General features: G+C 33.6%; 1 non-coding gene across 1 annotated transcript; it reads right to left on the reverse strand.

Annotated features, from left to right (window-relative positions):
- Positions 1-6,200: 6,200 nt before the first annotated feature.
- TRNAT-UGU (transfer RNA threonine (anticodon UGU)) lies at positions 6,201-6,273 on the reverse strand. The gene has a single exon. It is a non-coding gene; the product is annotated as a tRNA-Thr (tRNA).
- Positions 6,274-6,889: the final 616 nt, after the last annotated feature.

Here is a 6,889-nt window from a genome sequence, read left to right on the forward strand (position 1 = left end):
AAGACAGAAATAATTTATTAGATGATACAGCTGTTTGTTCACTGAAAGGTAAGAATAAGATGAATCATCTTTACGTACAGTATACCCACCATGGAATGACGCCAGGGATTTCACATCAGTTCCAAGAGTACAAATAAATAATAAATCCACAGAGTGATACTACACTGATTGGCCATAAAATTAGAAACCTCTTGAAATTAATGTCAACGGATAATTGAAAGTACGGTATGCAAATATAAGTTGTCACATGATATGACCACAAATACCGTGATCAGTGTTGAATCCAAAGCGTTTGAGGGAGGAGAATGTAAACTTATAGTGACCTTATTCTTCTTTGCTTTTTCTTTGCATATGTATCAATCACTTCACGTATTAATTTTTCTGATAACTCATATGGGGCTTCTATGCTTTTTTTCAAATTCTTCATGCAATCTTGCAATGTTTCCTGACCCATTTGGTTTCTTAATTTTGTCACCAATCGATTTGTTGTGTTGAAAGAACGTTCAGCACTAGCAGTTGAAACAGGAATACAGCATAGCTTGATGCATAATGTCGTTAGCTCAACATATCCAACATTCCAAAATTGAATGTATTTTTAAGATTGTTGTTAAATTTTTTTTCTGTTTTTGTCACATATTTAAGATTGATTCGCCAGTTGTTTCGGAATCCTGCCCAGGGGATTTTAATGTATGGGGTTGCTTATGCAGGTAAGACTCTATTGCAGAGTTTGGTTAGTTGGACCAGAGATATCAGCAAAGGAAATGACCTCAAAGATAAAAGGGGAGATTTATTATTGATAAAGGTCCCAGAAATTTGGAGAAGCAATTGACCTTTCATAAGACATCCCTTGTCGTGATTCTGCCGCTATCAGTTTGTTTGCCGAGCCTTGTCAACTGACAGCTTAATAACATTTGAAGAGTAACTGGAGAATTTTTTCACCAAATTCAGCCAGTCTTTTGGATCTAACAGTTTCATAAAGTACTTTTATCCTTTTCGAGAGTAAAGTTCAAATGGCTTTTTGTTGCACCTGGCTTTAGCGTATCTAAAACTGCCCAAGTCATTGAGTATGGCCATCGCTTTATTCTTGAGCAACAGCTCATGGGGGTCACAGGGCCCAGGATCTTGTGGAGATAGTCACCCATTTGACTACTGCTTAAAGTGTTACAAACTTAACCATCTGGTGATTACTTCTTCTACCAGTTCAGAGCCACAGATCTCAAGGTTTTCCCCATGGAAAACATATTGCTGCCTCGATGCATTTGTTGATGTCAAGGAAGATTACAATATTTGTAACTTTCTACATTGGGAAGTCAAAGTTGGAAGCTGGAAGTGGGGGAATGATGACAATTGGGCAGTTATCATAAATAAATGTCCTCTTAGATTGATATCCAACGTGTACTCCACAGAGGCGAAAATCAACTCAAGTGTATTCTCTGTGCTTGTAAGGACTACATTCGTCACTTTCAAAGATATGGAGGCAAGGTATTGCAGCAGTGACTTCTGAGGGCAATATAGGTGGGTAGGAAGCCCCCAAGACAATGTCGATGGCAGAATTATGAAGTCGGTTGGTCAGCCAGCTAGTGACATCATCAAATGTTTTTGCATTGGAAGCTGGAGGAATATAACTTGATTCTATATCAGTACAGGGAGGGTGGATATTGCGCTTCACTAGGATATCTGTTTCTTACAGGCCGCTTTTCAATCTATTAAAGATTGTCTGTCTTCACTTATTGTTTGGACATATTCAAATCGTTTGACAGATGTTTATGATTATCTTCTTCGGTTTGGGTGAACCAATCATGCCCCAAATTTCTGAGGACAACACTGATAGAATTGAATCTGATTTTTTTCTCCTTCTCCCTCTGTCTCTCTCTCTCTCTCTCCGCGACTGTCAATACTTGAAAGACTGCTGAGATAGCAAACTTGTCTGGATATCTAATGTATTTAATGGAATGATTCAAGAGCAATTATTAGAATCTTTATTGTTATTAGAAGCCTTAGAAGGTTAATAATGTGACTTAAGTGCATTAAGCAGTGCAAACAGTAACAACTGAAATAAAGTAAATGTGTTAAACAGTCATTTGACACAAAAATCTTAATTATAGGATTCTCATGATAGAAGAAAAGAATGTTATTTCATAATGGATGATTTTGTAATACATACATTAGATCAAAAACAGCTATCCCATTTTCGCTTGCACAAATTTGATTTTTTTTTGCTACATAAAACATGCAATTGTTAAGATAATCTTTTTCAGACGTTTTTGTTTTAATTTTCATGGTCATTTGCCTCTGCTGTTCACGTGATTCATTTTCTTATACAGATTTTGAAATAAAAAGAGACTTTGACATATTCAATAGTTAATGATTTTTCTCTAAAACCTTTTTGATTAGTGACGGTTAAATGTGCTTTCTAAAGTTTATTGATTAATTTATTGAATTAAAAAATAAATAAACGGAACTCTATTTAAACACCATATTCTTGTTTTATGAGTGCAAAACTTTCTGGAAACTAAGGATTTGTGCTAGTTTTGATGTCAGTGACGTCATGGCAAGAATGTATTGAATCGCATTTAGCTAAAGGGCACTATACCAAACACAAACTAAAAGTAAAAAAAAAAAATATATATATATATAATTTATACTGTCTTTTCTTCAGCCTGCATGGGTATATAACTATGTTTGTGTAAGTGGACAGTCATTTCATTTTTTAGCTCTCAATTTGAATTTGAAATTTCAAAGCTCTCAAATTGTGATGATAGTCAGTTCAAATCACGATTAACAATTTCTATACATAATAAACTGAATATTATGACATCAGAAATAACAATTTCTATACACCATAATCTATACATAATAATTGTTCATAGAGAATGAACACATCGCAATCTATTTTAGAGCATAAAATAATTAAAGTTAGTTCAGAAGCTTTCTTTGTCCAGATGCTTGTTAAATCCTTTACTCCTAAAGATGGCCTCCAAAAGATTATCCAGCTATTTGTAATTTATCATAAAAATTGTGCTACACTTAGGAATTCAATAATCTATAATTTTTTTTGTATATCGTATGGAATTAAGTATTTTATTGTGCCATGCCTTTCACGGGATCTATGAAAATCACGGGACCCAAAAAAATTAAGAATTTTCTTCACTATTTAGCAGAGCCACCTTTTTTCCCGAATTTCAGCTCGTACATGCTGTGGTATGGATCCCACAAGATGTCTGAGGGAGTATGGCTACAGATTCCACCATTCTTCCATCGGGATATATGTCAGCTGCTGAATTATGGTAGGTAGAGAACTGCGAAGCCGAACTGACCTTTCCAATATATTCCAGACATTCTCAATACAGTTTTTGCACTGCGTGTGGTTGCATTGTCGTCTTGAAAGAATCCATCGCAAATCTGAGTGAAAATGAAGCATTGCAGGTAGAGGTTGGTCCAATATAGCAGAAAGATATTCATTGTACAACAGTTTCTTATCGAATTACAATTTGTTTGCGCAGTTTGACTGCTGTAGTTTGACTTAATATGGTACAATAGTTTCAGCATTGAATTATCATCCTCTGTGATAAAAATCGTGGTCATATTCTAACAGACTACCTTAGAAAGAATTTAGTGTGGTTTCCTATATTGCCGATGATATGTTTATGACAGAGATGTCTACTCTTTGTGACCAGAGAGGGTAATCTGTGATAAGCATGGTTCATTTAAGCTTCAAATTGAAACCATTACATCAGAAAACAAGAGGCTGTCTCCTACAATGATTAATGTAGTCAACATTGTGATAAATGATTCTCTTACGCCTGAATAATATTTATAATTTTTACAAACAACTATTTTTTGAAAGTGAACAAGGTGATAAATTAATTAAATATCAACATAATCTAACAGACGGAAAGAAAAGAATTTTTAAAGCGTTACAACAATCTTTAAAACTTTCACAAAATCCTTTTAATCCAGGGCGCTGTCCAAGTCTCCATTTTTATTTTATTTGGATTTTGGTATATTTTGACATCATAAATTGTATTGATAGATCCTCTTATTGCACTCATTACTTGTTTTTACAGTGCGTGCCATTAAGTCGTTGATGCCACCTCATTTAAGACTCTAGATTATCTCAATTTCAAGAATTATATTCCATTTTTAATATAATAAAATAAAATTTAAGATTGTCAGCAGGCAAATGAATTGGATAAAAGACAGCGTGTGCAATTCCATTAATACTGAAAAGTAACTGGTCAAGAACTGAGTCCTAAGACACGCCATAGTAAGGGGGAGCTCCGAGTCTTCCTGAAATGGGAAGAAATCCTAAGGAGTCAATTAATAATATCAGTTTATTCTTCTAATGTATCCCTCTTTGGGTAGTATGCTGGCTACCGTAACCTTTAGTCCATTAATTACAGTGTAAAGAATGTACGAGATACGATCAAAGAAACGAAATGCCATAATCAGGGCTCGGCAAAAACCTAGTCGCCATGGCGACCAGCGTTTTTCCCAAGCTCTGATTAAGTTATCAGTGAATTTATTATAGGGTAAGTTACCTGGAGAACATATCGTAATTAGTTTCTTATTGGACATTGATACAGCAAACGTTATCCTTTTTTAATTGATCAGAGAAAGAATAAATAAATATTCCAATGTTTATTTACAAAAACATTAGTTTATGGAGCTTTATTAAGCTTATGGAACTTTAATTAGCTTATGGAGCTTTAGTTGGCATGCATGATGGTCGTAAATCAGGTGTTCGTAACCCAGTAATTTATCATCTCTTGAGCTGTTTTTAATCTGTGTTACACTGGTACGCTAGTAATAGTTATTATGTAATTTATAATTAATTGAATAATATATAGATGGAAGTTAATCATCTAAAGAAATTTAAATCTTTTAATTTTCATAAAGTTTAATTAAAAACAGACTATTAATCTTTATAAAGGTTAATACCAATCGCGAAACGAGGGTGCCTGATTGCGACTGTTTTGGAAAGCTGGCAATATTTAAATTTAAAGCGGATACAAAAGTTAAAAACCGGATACGGAAGTTAAAAACTGATCACGTGACTCGGGTTTGTTGCAGAATGATTTATAATCTGTGTTAAAAATGCAACACTTTTGATTAAGTGGACCAAATTGCTGTAAGTAAATAGATTCCATTTTTTTGTCGAATAACCGAATTTTATTGACACTACTGGTAATCAGACCTTTATAAATACACAACAAATCACTAAATTAATTAGGATTTTGCATTTTGAGTGTGCGCGGGGTTGTCAGAAAAGTACCTATCATTCTTTGTTTTCCATTTGGAGAAATTACAATTTAAAGATGGAATTTGCATGGAAAAAACGTGAGAAGTTTTAGTTTTAACTAGAAGAACTCTTGTTCTTCTAATTTGATCAGACCTATACATTATTAAGCGCATAATTTATAATGCATGTTCGCGACGTTGAATGAATTGTATTAGAGTTCATCTGTGAGGCATCTGCTCACTTATATCGAGAAAAGAGTACCGCCTTCCAAAGACAGAAAGAAAGCTTTCTTGGCAAACAACCTACGGGTTCATTTTCGTTGCTGATTAATGTAAGTTAATCATTGCCTAAAAGCAAGTTAATTCATTTAATCTTACAAAACTTCCATCTAGGCAGTAGATTCTGCCATACTTTGTATAAAATTTGTACAGTTATCAAGTATTCGTCAGGGGATCATTAAACTAGTAAAATTTAAAAAAAAATAAAAGAAAAAAGGAGCTCATTAACTGTTTATTTAAAATCCTCTGAATTATATGCAAACCTGACTTCATTTTCCAGAAGCGAAGTTGTTAACTTAATGAAAACTGTAATAAATAAATAAATAAATAAAGCTAAGCTATACATACGATCTAGTTATTACATTACAGCACATAAGGACTCCTTAAAATATCAAGAGTCAAGTATCAAGAGATAAATAAATAATAATAATTGGCAGTATTTTTAAAAGTGAGTCATTTATTTTTTCATACTGAAGAACAAGGAAGTAATAACACATAATCAGGTAATTAGTTTCTGTGCTCAACATAATCATATTTTGTTCAGATGTAGAATATCCTTCACTTTGTTGGTAAATAAATTCATAAATGTTAAAATATCGTTATTTGTCCAAAAGTTAGAGGTAAAAATCATAAATAAAATGAAGAGAAAGGAGAAGAAAAAAAAAAAAAAAAAAAAACACAGCCTCTGATGAGGATCGAACTCACGACCCCTGGTTTACAAGACCAGTGCTCTAACCACTGAGCTACAAAGGCACTTCGTGATAGCCGCTTTTAATTCATTTCCTATAGGAGATTACGTTGTCAAGGATCAATAGCCCACAAGAAACAGCCACTAATGTTTCTTTAGCGATTATAAGTCGATCTCAAGAAGCAGACATTGATAACTGCAAATGAACCCGTCATTTTGGAATTCGACGGAATTTCTTGTAATCAAAATGCATTTCGCGCAACAAATTTATAGTAGAATTGTTTAATGGACATTGTACACCAGTTAACACTTTCTACATTCCCTAGTACCGACAGTTAATACTTAAGACAATATACAGATATCTTTCTCTGTCCAGTTACGCGATCAATATTTCTGATAAACGTTGTAAAGCGAAAAGCGTATCTCGAAATAATTACAATAAAAAAAGCCAACTAAGTAACAAGCTGGGTTCGTTCTGAATCAAATCGAATCTCCTTTTCACATGTGTAGACCTGTATTCGTATAGTATAATTTGTACAGTTCTATAAAAGAAAAAAAGGGATAACTCTGTTTAAAGGCTTCTTCCCAACAACGTATGATTGGCATTAGCATTTAACTTTAAAACTATGATACAGGGATGCAACAACTTGATAATATACAGCAAATACAACAAACGGTGTA

The sequence above is a fragment of the Mastigoproctus giganteus genome, chromosome 11, assembly GCF_048544385.1.
Source record: "Mastigoproctus giganteus isolate SK-2022 chromosome 11, ASM4854438v1, whole genome shotgun sequence".
NCBI classification, from domain to species: domain Eukaryota; kingdom Metazoa; phylum Arthropoda; class Arachnida; order Uropygi; family Thelyphonidae; genus Mastigoproctus; species Mastigoproctus giganteus.